Here is a 14,389-nt window from a genome sequence, read left to right as displayed (position 1 = left end):
CAGGACAACAACCTCTCCCTCAACGTGAGCAAGACAAAGGAGCTGATCGTGGACTACAGGAAAAGGAGGGACGAACACGCCCCCATTCACATCGACGGGGCTGTAGTGGAGCGGGTCGAGAGTTTCAAGTTCCTTGATGTCCACATCACCAACAAACTATCATGGTCTAAACACACCAAGACAGTCGTGAAGAGGGCACGACAACACCTTTTCCCCCTCAGGAGACTGAAAAGATTTGGCATGGGTCCCCAAATCCTCAAAAAGTTAGACAGCTGCACCATCGAGAGCATCCTGACCGGTTGCATCACCGCCTGGTATGGCAACTGCTCTGCATCCGACCGTAAGGCGCTACAGAGGCATTGTCAGAGGAAGGCCCAAAAAATTGTCAAAGACTCCAGTCACCCAAATCATAGACTGTTCTCTCTGCTACCGCACGGCAAGCGGAACCAGAGCGCCAAGTCTAGGTCCAAAAGGCTCCTTAACAGCTTCTACCCCCAAGCCATAAGACTGCTGAACAATTTATCAAATGGCCACCCGGACTATTTACATTGACCCCCTCTCGCTGTTTATTATCTATGCATAGTCTTTTTTTTTTACTTTAGTTTATTTAGTAAATATTTTCTTAAATCTATTTCTTGAACTGCATTGTTGGTTAAGGCCTTGTAAGTAAGCATTTCACGGTAAGGTTGTATTTGGTGCATGTGACAAATACAATTTGATTTGATTTGATTTGAAATGTTACTAATCTGTAGAGCATCTGGAGATGGACTATCCAAATAAAATGTTACTGAAGGTTGTCAAATTAAGGGCTCGATTTGATCCATATAGTGGAAGTTCAGAGTTATAGCTTGATTTAAATTTTAAGGCAATGTTCCCGCATTAGCGGAGACCACATTCACGGTAAACGCTGATCGGAAATTAACTTTAAATTTCAATAGCGCTGTAGTGCTGAAGTTCGGTGATACGGATTTAATCCATAAAGCCGTTCAATCATACAATCTACTGCTGTGTCAATGTAACAGTTGTTTAATATACAATCTACTGCTATGTCAATGTAACAGTTGTTTAATATACAATCTACTTCTGTGTCAATGTAACAGTTGTTTAATATACAATCTAATGCTATGTCAATGTAACAGTTGTTTAATATACAATCTACTTCTGTGTCAATGTAACAGTTGTTTAATATACAATCTACTGATGTGTCAATGTAACATTTGTGGCAGACAGTGCAACAGCACCCAAGAACTCAACAGTAACACACTAGAACTCAACAGTAACGCACTAGAACTCAACAGTAACACACTAGAACTCAATAGTAACACACTTGAACTCAACAGTAACACACTAGAACTCAACAGTAACACACTAGAACTCAACAGTAACACACTGTCACTTTTTTAAACTATTGTAGTGTGCTACGACAACTGTAGTCATAGCTCCAAAATCACGTCGTTGTCACGGGAAGCCTGGTTCTTGACGAGACTACCACAACTGAGATGCAATACAATCAGCATAATGGACAAACATACAATCAAATCACCTGAAGAAAAACAAGATTCAGTTGAAACATAAATAGAGTTGGTAAAATCAGCATCATCTGATAGAGTTCTCATGGTATATACAGGCTGCTGGAGATGGATCCTTCTGATAGAGTTCTCGTGGTATATACAGGCTGCTGGAGATGGATCCTTCTGATAGAGTTCTCATGGTATATACAGGCTGCCGGAGATGAATCTTAGGCTGCCATGACGTGTTAGCATTTCTTACATACTTAAAGTTGTCAGAATTAGGGATGTATCAACCCCTCACCACTGTCCCCAGAACATTTGTAGCAGATGAAGTTGAGCCTCTGGTTCTCCTCCAGACTAACCCACTGCTGCCTCCCGGTGGTCTCTACAGCCCCTGCAATCCCACAGTCCTGCTGGCTGTCTGAGCCGTGCCCGGGGGCCCAGTTCTGGTAGCAGCCTGCATCAGACCTGATCCAGAACCAGAAGTGGAATGAACAGGTGAAGCGCAGGCCCACCCAGACGTGGGATGAAGTGGCATTGGTAGCCCTCTTGGCCACCCTGTACTGAAGCAACTCTGTAGTGATAGAGACCAGGTCAACATGGTGCTCTCTGCAGTAGCTCAGGGCGTCGTTCCACGTCATGTTCTCACGGATCAATACCAGGTTGTCTGAGCAAAAGAAAGACAAAGATAGATAACATGGAGCCCATTCAACAAAATGTAGATTTGTATGCATTTATACCTCTGCTCTGTAACATAACATCTTTGAAACAACATAAAACCACAGCCAAACAAAAAAAGAGACGGTTAGGCTTACAACATGTCAATAGTTATGATATAATGATTAAACTTACCTGGACTTAAACCTTGACTGTTTTCAGTTGGCGTAACAGTGGAGACACTGACAGGCTCTGCAGTACTGTACGAAGCAGTCTCAACCACCGTGGTTATATCTAGGGCAGAAGTATGGTCAGTAGTCGCTCGTGTAATGCTGTGTTGCATTTCTGTGTCCGCAGTCCCAGTTGTTGATTGATGAGTTACATTCTCAGTAGTTGCATGTGTAGGTAAGTAACCAGCAGTCGCTGGGTCTGTAGTTAGGTGTTTAGTAGTTGCCTCTTCAGTAGAAACATGCACTGCGCTATTGAATGTAGATCGTTTTTGAACAGGTACAGTAGTTGCAGGGTCAGAAGTTATGTGTTCAGTAGTTAACTGTTGAGTTGAAACTTGGTCTGTGGTATTGAATGTAGCTGGTACAGACGATGAAGGAGTGTTTTGGACAGGTGCAGTAGAAGCCCTTGTAGTTAAGTAATCAGTAGTCGTTTGCTCTCTAGTTGAGTGTTCAGTAGTTAACATTTCAGTTGAAGCATGTTCTGTGGTAGTTGGTGCAGATGTTGAGATAATGCTTTGAACAGGTACAGTAGTTAAACTTTCTGTAATTAGGTGTTCAGTAGTTAACAGTTCAGTTGAAGCATGTTCTGTGGAAATGAATGTAGTTGGTATAAGCGTTGAGGTCCTGTTTTGAACAGGTACAGTAATCAATGGATCAGATGTTAGGAGTTCAGTAGTTAACTCATCAGTTGAAACTTGCTCTGTGGTATTGAATGTAGTTGGTACTGGTGTTGAGGGAGTGTTTTGAACCTGTGCAGTAATTGCTTGGTCAGAGTTTAGGTGTCCAGTAGTTAATTGTTCAGTTGAAACTTGGTCTGTGGTATTGAATGTAGTTGGTACTGGTGTTGAGGGAGTGTTTTGAACCTGTGCAGTAATTGCTTGGTCAGAGTTTAGGTGTCCAGTAGTTAATTGTTCAGTTGAAACTTGGTCTGTGGTATTGAATGTAGCTGGTACAGACGATGAAGGAGTGTTTTGGACAGGTGCAGTAGAAGCACTTGTAGTTAAGTAATCAGTAGTTGCTTGCTCTCTAGTTGAGTGTCCAGTAGTTAACATTTCAGTTGAAGCATGTTCTGTGGTAGTTGGTGCAGATGTTGAGATAATGCTTTGAACAGGTACAGTATTCGCTTGGTCAGACGTTAGGCGTTCAGTAATTAACTGCTCAGTTGTAACTTGGTCTGTGGTATTGAATGTAGTTGGTACAGATGTTGAGGGAATGTTTTGGACAGGGACAGTAGTTGCATGTTCTGTAGTTAAGTATTCAGTAGTTAACATTTCAGTTGAAGCATGTTCCGTGGTAGTTGATGCAGACGTTGAGATTATGCTTTGAACCGGTACCGTAGTTCCACTTTCTGTAGATAGGTGTTCAGTAGTTAACAGTTCAGTTGAAGCATGTTCTGTGGAAATGAATGTAGTTGGTATAGGTGTTGAGGTCCTGTTTTGAACAGGTACAGTAATCACTGGGTCAGGTGTTAGGAGTCTGGTAGATAGCTGTCCAGTAGAAACATGCACTGTGGTATTGAATGTAGTTGGTTTTTGAACAGGTACAGTGGTAAATGGGTCAGACGTTAGGTGTTCAGTAGTTAACTGTTCAGTTGAAACTTGCTCTGTATTAGTGAATGTAGTTGGTACAGACGTTGAGGGAATGTTTTGGACAGGGACAGTAGTTGATTTTTCTGTAGTTAGGTGTCCAGTAGTTAACATTTCAGTTGAAGCATGTTCTGTGGTAGTTGGTGCAGATGTTAAGATAATGCTTTGAACAGGTACAGTAGTTTCATGTTCTGTAGTTAGGTGTTCAGTAGTTAACCGTTCAGGTGAAGCATGTTCTGTTGTATTGAATGTAGTTGGTTTTTGAACAGTTACAGTAGTCGCTGGGTCAGAAGTTAGATGTCCAGTAGTTAACTGTTCAGGTGAAGCATGTTTTGTGGAAATGAATGTAGTTGGTACAGACGACGAGGGAATGTTTTGGACAGGGAGAGTAGTTGCTTGTTCTGTAGTTAGGTTTTCAGTAGTTAACATTTCAGTTGAAGCATGTTCTGTGGTAGTTGGTGCAGATGTTGAAATAATGCTTTGAACAGGTACAGTAGTTGCACTTTCTGTAATTAGGTGTGCAGTAGTTAACTGTTCAGGTGAAGCATGTTCTGTGGAAATGAATGTAGTTGGTATTGCTGTTAAGGTCCTGTTTTGAACAGGTACAGTAATCACTGGGTCAGGTGTTAGGAGTCTGGTAGACAGCTGTCCAGTAGAAACATGCACTGTGGTATTGAATGTAGTTGGTTTTTGAAAAGGTACAGTAGTCAATGGGTCAGACGTTAGGTGTTCAGTAGTTAACTCATCAGTTGAAACTTGCTCTGTGGTATTGAATGTAGTTGGTACTGGTGTTGAGGGAGTGTTTTGAACCTTTGCAGTAATTGCTTGATCAGAGTTTAGGTGTCCAGTAGTTAATTGTTCAGTTGAAACTTGCTCTGTGGTATTTGGTACAGGCATTGAGATATTGCTTTGAAGAGGTACAGTATTTGCTTGGTCAGACGTTAGGCGTTCAGTAGTTAACTGCTCAGTTGTAACTTGGTCTGTGGTATTGAATGTAGTTGGTACAGACGTTGAGGGAATGTTTTGGACAGGGACAGTAGTTGCATGTTCTGTAGTTAAGTATTCAGTAGTTAACATTTCAGTTGAAGCATGTTCCGTGGTAGTTGATGCAGACGTTGAGATAATGCTTTGAACCGGTACCGTAGTTCCACTTTCTGTAGATAGGTGTTCAGTAGTTAACTTTTCAGTTGAAACTTGCTCTGTATTAGTGAATGTAGTTGGTACTGGTGTTGAGGGAGTATTTTGAACCTGTGCAGTAATTGCTTGGTCAGAGTTTAGGTGTCCAGTAGTTAATTGTTCAGTTGAAACTTGGTCTGTGGTATTGAATGTAGCTGGTACAGACGATGAAGGAGTGTTTTGGACAGGTGCAGTAGAAGCACTTGTAGTTAAGTAATCAGTAGTCGCTTGCTCTCTAGTTGAGTGTCCAGTAGTTAACATTTCAGTTGAAGCATGTTCTGTGGTAGTTGGTGCAGATGTTAAGATAATGCTTTGAACAGGTACAGTAGTTTCATGTTCTGTAGTTAGGTGTTCAGTAGTTAACCGTTCAGGTGAAGCATGTTCTGTTGTATTGAATGTAGTTGGTTTTTGAACAGTTACAGTAGTCGCTGGGTCAGAAGTTAGGTGTCCAGTAGTTAACTGTTCAGGTGAAGCATGTTTTGTGGAAATGAATGTAGTTGGTACAGACGACGAGGGAATGTTTTGGACAGGGACAGTAGTTGCATGTTCTGTAGTTAGGTTTTCAGTAGTTAACATTTCAGTTGAAGCATGTTCTGTGGTAGTTGGTGCAGATGTTGAGATAATGCTTTGAACAGGTACAGTAGTTGCACTTTCTGTAATTAGGTGTGCAGTAGTTAACTGTTCAGGTGAAGCATGTTCTGTGGAAATGAATGTAGTTGGTATAGCCGTTAAGGTCCTGTTTTGAACAGGTACAGTAATCACTGGGTCAGATGTTAGGAGTCTGGTAGATAGCTGTCCAGTAGAAACATGCACTGTGGTATTGAATGTAGTTGGTTTTTGAAAAGGTACAGTAGTCAATGGGTCAGACGTTAGGTGTTCAGTAGTTAACTCATCAGTTGAAACTTGGTCTGTGGTATTGAATGTAGTTGGTACTGGTGTTGAGGGAGTGTTTTGAACCTGTGCAGTAATTGCTTGATCAGAGATTAGGTGTCCAGTAGTTAATTGTTCTGTTGAAACTTGCTCTGTGGTATTTGGTACAGGCATTGAGATATTGCTTTGAACAGGTACAGTATTCGCTTGGTCAGACGTTAGGCGTTCAGTAGTTAACTGCTCAGTTGTAACTTGGTCTGTGGTATTGAATGTAGTTGGTACAGACGTTGAGGGAATGTTTTGGACAGGGACAGTAGTTGCATGTTCTGTAGTTAAGTATTCAGTAGTTAACAATTCAGTTGAAGCATGTTCCGTGGTAGTTGATGCAGACGTTGAGATAATGCTTTGAACCGGTACCGTAGTTCCACTTTCTGTAGATAGGTGTCCAGTAGTTAACTTTTCAGTTGAAACTTGCTCTGTATTAGTGAATGTAGTTGGTACTGGTGTTGAGGGAGTATTTTGAACCTGTGCAGTAATTGCTTGGTCAGAGTTTAGGTGTCCAGTAGTTAATTGTTCAGTTGAAACTTGGTCTGTGGTATTGAATGTAGCTGGTACAGACGATGAAGGAGTGTTTTGGACAGGTGCAGTAGAAGCACTTGTAGTTAAGTAATCAGTAGTCGCTTGCTCTCTAGTTGAGTGTTCAGTAGTTAACATTTCAGTTGAAGCATGTTCTGTGGTAGTTGGTGCAGATGTTGAGATAATGCTTTGAACAGGTACAGTAGTTTCATGTTCTGTAGTTAGGTGTTCAGTAGTTAACCGTTCAGGTGAAGCATGTTCTGTTGTATTGAATGTAGTTGGTTTTTGAACAGTTACAGTAGTCGCTGGGTCAGAAGTTAGGTGTCCAGTAGTTAACTGTTCAGGTGAAGCATGTTTTGTGGAAATGAATGTAGTTGGTACAGACGACGAGGGAATGTTTTGGACAGGGACAGTAGTTGCATGTTCTGTAGTTAGGTTTTCAGTAGTTAACATTTCAGTTGAAGCATGTTCTGTGGTAGTTGGTGCAGATGTTGAGATAATGCTTTGAACAGGTACAGTAGTTGCACTTTCTGTAATTAGGTGTGCAGTAGTTAACTGTTCAGGTGAAGCATGTTCTGTGGAAATGAATGTAGTTGGTATAGCCGTTAAGGTCCTGTTTTGAACAGGTACAGTAATCACTGGGTCAGATGTTAGGAGTCTGGTAGATAGCTGTCCAGTAGAAACATGCACTGTGGTATTGAATGTAGTTGGTTTTTGAAAAGGTACAGTAGTCAATGGGTCAGACGTTAGGTGTTCAGTAGTTAACTCATCAGTTGAAACTTGGTCTGTGGTATTGAATGTAGTTGGTACTGGTGTTGAGGGAGTGTTTTGAACCTGTGCAGTAATTGCTTGATCAGAGATTAGGTGTCCAGTAGTTAATTGTTCAGTTGAAACTTGCTCTGTGGTATTTGGTACAGGCATTGAGATATTGCTTTGAACAGGTACAGTATTCGCTTGGTCAGACGTTAGGCGTTCAGTAGTTAACTGCTCAGTTGTAACTTGGTCTGTGGTATTGAATGTAGTTGGTACAGACGTTGAGGGAATGTTTTGGACAGGGACAGTAGTTGCATGTTCTGTAGTTAAGTATTCAGTAGTTAACATTTCAGTTGAAGCATGTTCCGTGGTAGTTGATGCAGACGTTGAGATAATGCTTTGAACCGGTACCGTAGTTCCACTTTCTGTTATTAGGTGTCCAGTAGTTAACTTTTCAGTTGAAACTTGCTCTGTATTAGTGAATGTAGTTGGTACTGGTGTTGAGGGAGTATTTTGAACCTGTGCAGTAATTGCTTGGTCAGAGTTTAGGTGTCCAGTAGTTAATTGTTCAGTTGAAACTTGGTCTGTGGTATTGAATGTAGCTGGTACAGACGATGAAGGAGTGTTTTGGACAGGTGCAGTAGAAGCACTTGTAGTTAAGTAATCAGTAGTCGCTTGCTCTCTAGTTGAGTGTCCAGTAGTTAACATTTCAGTTGAAGCATGTTCTGTGGTAGTTGGTGCAGATGTTGAGATAATGCTTTGAACAGGTACAGTAGTTTCATGTTCTGTAGTTAGGTGTTCAGTAGTTAACCGTTCAGGTGAAGCATGTTCTGTTGTATTGAATGTAGTTGGTTTTTGAACAGTTACAGTAGTCGCTGGGACAGAAGTTAGGTGTCCAGTAGTTAACTGTTCAGGTGAAGCATGTTCTGTGGAAATGAATGTAGTTGGTACAGACGACGAGGGAATGTTTTGGACAGGGACAGTAGTTGCTTGTTCTGTAGTTAGGTTTTCAGTAGTTAACATTTTAGTTGAAGCATGTTCTGTGGTAGTTGGTGCAGATGTTGAGATAATGCTTTGAACAGGTACAGTAGTTGCACTTTCTGTAATTAGGTGTGCAGTAGTTAACTGTTCAGGTGAAGCATGTTCTGTGGAAATGAATGTAGTTGGTATAGCCGTTAAGGTCCTGTTTTGAACAGGTACAGTAATCACTGGGTCAGATGTTAGGAGTCTGGTAGATAGCTGTCCAGTAGAAACATGCACTGTGGTATTGAATGTAGTTGGTTTTTGAAAAGGTACAGTAGTCAATGGGTCAGACGTTAGGTGTTCAGTAGTTAACTCATCAGTTGAAACTTGGTCTGTGGTATTGAATGTAGTTGGTACTGGTGTTGAGGGAGTGTTTTGAACCTGTGCAGTAATTGCTTGATCAGAGATTAGGTGTCCAGTAGTTAATTGTTCAGTTGAAACTTGCTCTGTGGTAGTTGGTGCAGATGTTGAGATATTGCTTTGAACAGGTACAGTATTCGCTTGGTCAGACGTTAGGCGTTCAGTAGTTAACTGCTCAGTTGTAACTTGGTCTGTGGTATTGAATGTAGTTGGTACAGACGTTGAGGGAATGTTTTGGACAGGGACAGTAGTTGCATGTTCTGTAGTTAAGTATTCAGTAGTTAACATTTCAGTTGAAGCATGTTCCGTGGTAGTTGATGCAGACGTTGAGATAATGCTTTGAACCGGTACCGTAGTTCCACTTTCTGTTATTAGGTGTCCAGTAGTTAACTTTTCAGTTGAAACTTGCTCTGTATTAGTGAATGTAGTTGGTACTGGTGTTGAGGGAGTATTTTGAACCTGTGCAGTAATTGCTTGGTCAGAGTTTAGGTGTCCAGTAGTTAATTGTTCAGTTGAAACTTGGTCTGTGGTATTGAATGTAGCTGGTACAGACGATGACGGAGTGTTTTGGACAGGTGCAGTAGAAGCACTTGTAGTTAAGTAATCAGTAGTCGCTTGCTCTCTAGTTGAGTGTTCAGTAGTTAACATTTCAGTTGAAGCATGTTCTGTGGTAGTTGGTGCAGATGTTGAGATAATGCTTTGAACAGGTACAGTAGTTTCATGTTCTGTAGTTAGGTGTTCAGTAGTTAACCGTTCAGGTGAAGCATGTTCTGTTGTATTGAATGTAGTTGGTTTTTGAACAGTTACAGTAGTCGCTGGGACAGAAGTTAGGTGTCCAGTAGTTAACTGTTCAGGTGAAGCATGTTTTGTGGAAATGAATGTAGTTGGTACAGACGACGAGGGAATGTTTTGGACAGGGACAGTAGTTGCTTGTTCTGTAGTTAGGTTTTCAGTAGTTAACATTTCAGTTGAAGCATGTTCTGTGGTAGTTGGTGCAGATGTTGAAATAATGCTTTGAACAGGTACAGTAGTTGCACTTTCTGTAATTAGGTGTGCAGTAGTTAACTGTTCAGGTGAAGCATGTTCTGTGGAAATGAATGTAGTTGGTATAGCCGTTAAGGTCCTGTTTTGAACAGGTACAGTAATCACTGGGTCAGATGTTAGGAGTCTGGTAGATAGCTGTCCAGTAGAAACATGCACTGTGGTATTGAATGTAGTTGGTTTTTGAAAAGGTACAGTAGTCAATGGGTCAGACGTTAGGTGTTCAGTAGTTAACTCATCAGTTGAAACTTGCTCTGTGGTATTGAATGTAGTTGGTACTGGTGTTGAGGGAGTGTTTTGAACCTGTGCAGTAATTGCTTGATCAGAGTTTAGGTGTCCAGTAGTTAATTGTTCAGTTGAAACTTGGTCTGTGGTATTGAATGTAGCTGGTACAGACGATGAAGGAGTGTTTTGGACAGGTGCAGTAGAAGCACTTGTAGTTAAGTAATCAGTAATCGCTTGCTCTCTAGTTGAGTGTTCAGTAGTTAACATTTCAGTTGAAGCATGTTCTGTGGTAGTTGGGGCAGATGTTGAGATAATGCTTTGAACAGGTACAGTATTTGCTTGGTCAGATGTTAGGCGTTCAGTAGTTAACTGCTCAGTTGTAACTTGGTCTTTGGTATTGAATGTAGTTGGTACAGACGTTGAGGGAATGTTTTGGACAGGGACAGTAGTTGCATGTTCTGTAGTTAAGTATTCAGTAGTTAACTGTTCAGTTGAAGCATGTTCCGTGGTAGTTGATGCAGATGTTGAGATAATGCTTTGAACAGGTACAGTAGTTTCATGTTCTGTAGTTAGGTGTTCAGTAGTTAACCGTTCAGGTGAAGCATGTTCTGTTGTATTGAATGTAGTTGGTTTTTGAACAGTTACAGTAGTCGCTGGGTCAGAAGTTAGGTGTCCAGTAGTTAACTGTTCAGGTGAAGCATGTTTTGTGGAAATGAATGTAGTTGGTACAGACGACGAGGGAATGTTTTGGACAGGGACAGTAGTTGCTTGTTCTGTAGTTAGGTTTTCAGTAGTTAACATTTCAGTTGAAGCATGTTCTGTGGTAGTTGGTGCAGATGTTGAAATAATGCTTTGAACCGGTACCGTAGTTCCACTTTCTGTAGTTAGGTGTTCAGTAGTTAACAGTTCAGTTGAAGCATGTTCTGTGGAAATGAATGTAGTTGGTATAGGCGTTGAGGTCCTGTTTTGAACAGGTACAGTAATCACTGGGTCAGATGTTAGGAGTCTGGTAGACAGCTGTCCAGTAGAAATATGCACTGTGGTATTGAATGTAGTTGGTTTTTGAACAGGTACAGTAGTAAATGGGTCAGCGGTTAGGTGTTCAGTAGTTAACTGTTCAGTTGAAACTTGCTCTGTATTAGTGAATGTAGTTGGTACTGGTGTTGAGGGAGTATTTTGAACAGGTGCAGTAGAAGCACTTGAAGGTATATAACCAGTAGTTGCTTGCTCTCTAGTTAAGTGTTCAGTAGTTAACTGTTCAGTTGAAGCATGTTCTGTGGAAATGAATATAGTTGGTACAGGCATTGAGATATTGCTTTGAACAGGTACAGTAGTCACTTGGTCAGACGTTAGGTGTTCAGTAGTTAACTGTTTAGTAACATTTACTGTGGTATTGAATGTAGTTGGTTTTTTAACAGTAGTTGCATGTTCGGTAGTTAGGTGTTTAGTAGTTAACTGTTCAGTTGAACCTTGCTCTGTGGTAGTGAATGTAGTTGGTGCTGGTGTAGACGGAGTGTTTTGAACAGGTAGGACTACAGTAGTTGCTTTGTCAGAGTTTGGTAAACGTTGTGAACAAATTTTTTTCATTTGCACAAAATTAGTTTTTGTTTTCTCATGTGTTTCTTCAGTCAGGTAATACAGTCCTGTAAAATACAAGCAAAAACCATTAGTGAGCAAGTTAATAATATCTCCTTGCTGCATGCATAGATTTCACACACACATCCTAGTAATATCACAGAATGTTATGAACAACAACATATCAACGTATAATACACATCATGTTGCTTTTTATGGACAGAGAGAACTATGAAAGGATCATGAAAAATGGGCTGCCGTTTGAAAGTTACCCATGTGTTTATTGCATAACAGACGATCAGAATTATATTTTATGTATGAGGTACTCCAACACTTATACCTCTTTCTAAAGGATTTATATTTTAATGCCTTATTCAATGATGCCTAAATTATACCCAGTAGGCCTATATGCCTAGATTATCACAATGATTTGAACAAAGAACTTTGATGTTATTGAAAGCACTGAAGAATACATACCTGAGATGAACAGGAGATGCAACAGTGGAGTGCTCCTCATCATGATAGCTTTTAAGTTCAGAATGGGTTGTCAAACACTGTAAACCTGAAATCATCGTAACTGTCTATTACTAACATTCAGATCTAACCAAATCATACAATCTGTGACACCCTGTGTTGTACTCCAGTACATAATCCTCTGAAATGGAGGCAACTGACACTCATTGTAACTTAGTTGACTTACTTATTAGGACTCCCTAGTAGCAGGTGTCTAAGAATGTGACCGGTCTTGCTTATAAAGGCAGCACATTTTAGGTTCACCCTTGTCATAATGTTCCCTGACAAGGTAGTTCAACAGGTTAAACCTTTCGCTCTTATACATACAGCCTACATGACTGGGCTGTGACAGGTGGTAAGAAAGACATGTCAGTCAAGAACACGGAAGCGTGTCACCAAAAACCACATGATAATTGACCAAAATTATGTAATCACATTGTGAACCTGTTGACATACACTGATAATGGAAAAGTCATTGGTAGGTCTATTCGCTTACAGACAAAAAGCAATTGTCCCAGATTGGACAGTCATTAGTAAGTTGCTAAGAATGTGGTTGAGCAATTCAGGTTACTCTGTATGAAGATACCTTCCCAAACAGGTAACAATATAGTTACTGTCTTTTGCTGGTCTGACAAATGAGCGTAAAACAAAATGATTCATCAAGTTAGCGACAGAATTGTTCACTCAAGGGCATGATTAGTGATCAGCAGACCTACTGTTCCCCTTTAAAGAACAAGGAAGTTTAAACTCTGCTTGATGCAAAAGACTAGGAGCCCGCACTGGGGCACATACGTACGTGAGAATGATTCCCATGTTACATGTCACAAATTTAAAATCCGAATCAGAATTAATAAAGAACACAACCACCATCGCTCCAGCGCATAGAATTAAAAAAGTATTGTCGGATATTATTCATTCTAATCAGACAGGTTTTTTACATGGAAGATACATTGGAGATAATATAAGGCAAGTATTGGAAACAATAGAACACTATGGAAAATATGGGAAACCAGGCCTGCTATTCATAGCAGACTTCGAAAAGGCATTTGATAAAGTTCGACTGGGGTTTATATATAAATGCCTGGAGCATTTCAATTTTGGAGAATCTCTTATAAAATGGGTCAAAATCATGTATAGTAACCCTAGGTGTAAAATAGTAAATAATGGCTATTTCTCAGAAAGTTTTAAAAACTGTCAAGAGAAGTGAAACAAGGATGTCCACTATCGGCATATCTATTTATTGTGGCCATCGAGATGTTAGCTATTAAAATCAGATCCAATAATAATATCAGAGGATTAGAAATACAGGGCTTAAAAACAAAGGTGTCATTGTACGCTGATGATTCATGTTTTCTTTTAAATCCACAACTAGAATCCCTGCACAGCCTCATAGAGGATCTAGATACATTTTCTAACCTCTCTGGATTACAACCAAATTATGACAAATGTACTATATTACGTATTGGATCACTAAAAAATACAATTTTTACATTACCATGTAGTTTACCAATAAAATGGTCTGATGGTGATGTGGATATACTCGGAATACATATCCCAAAGAAAATACATGATCTCACTTCAATAAATTTTAATAGAAAGTTAGCAAAAATAGATAAGATCTTACTACCATGGAAAGGAAAATACCTGTCAATTTGTGGAAAAATCACCCTGATTAACTCTTTAGTATTATCCCAGTTTACCTATTTGCTTATGGTCTTGCCTACGCCTAGCAAACAGTTTTTTAAATTATATGAGAAAAAAATATTCAATTTTATTTGGAACGGCAAGCCAGACAAAATTAAAAGAGCATATTTATATAATGAATATGAATCCGGAGGACAGAAATTATTAAATATTAAAGCATTAGACCTATCACTAAAAGCTTCAGTCATACAAAAGTTATACTTAAATCCGAACTGGTTCTCAAGCAAATTAGTAAGATTGTCTCACCCAATGTTCAAGAAAGGCCTTTTTCCCTTTATTCAGATTACAACCTCTCACTTTCAGTTATTTGAAAAGGAAATAATCTCCCAAATGTCACTATTTCTAAAACAAGCCATAGAAAGTTGGTTGCAATTTCAATTTAATCCTCCAGAAACGACAGAACAAATAATGCAACAAATATTGTGGTTAAATTCAAATATACTAATTGACAAAAAACCTTTATTTTTTGACAGAATGTTTAAAAAAGGTATAATCTTCGTAAATGATATCATCGGTAGGACTGGTGGAGTTATGTCGCACATGCAGCTAACGAAAACATGTGGAAATGTCTGCTCTACCCAAAATTACA

This window comes from Coregonus lavaretus (assembly GCF_964263955.1).
Source record: "Coregonus lavaretus genome assembly, chromosome: 13".
Taxonomy (NCBI): Eukaryota; Metazoa; Chordata; class Actinopteri; order Salmoniformes; family Salmonidae; genus Coregonus; species Coregonus lavaretus.
This window is presented reverse-complemented; position numbering follows the sequence as displayed.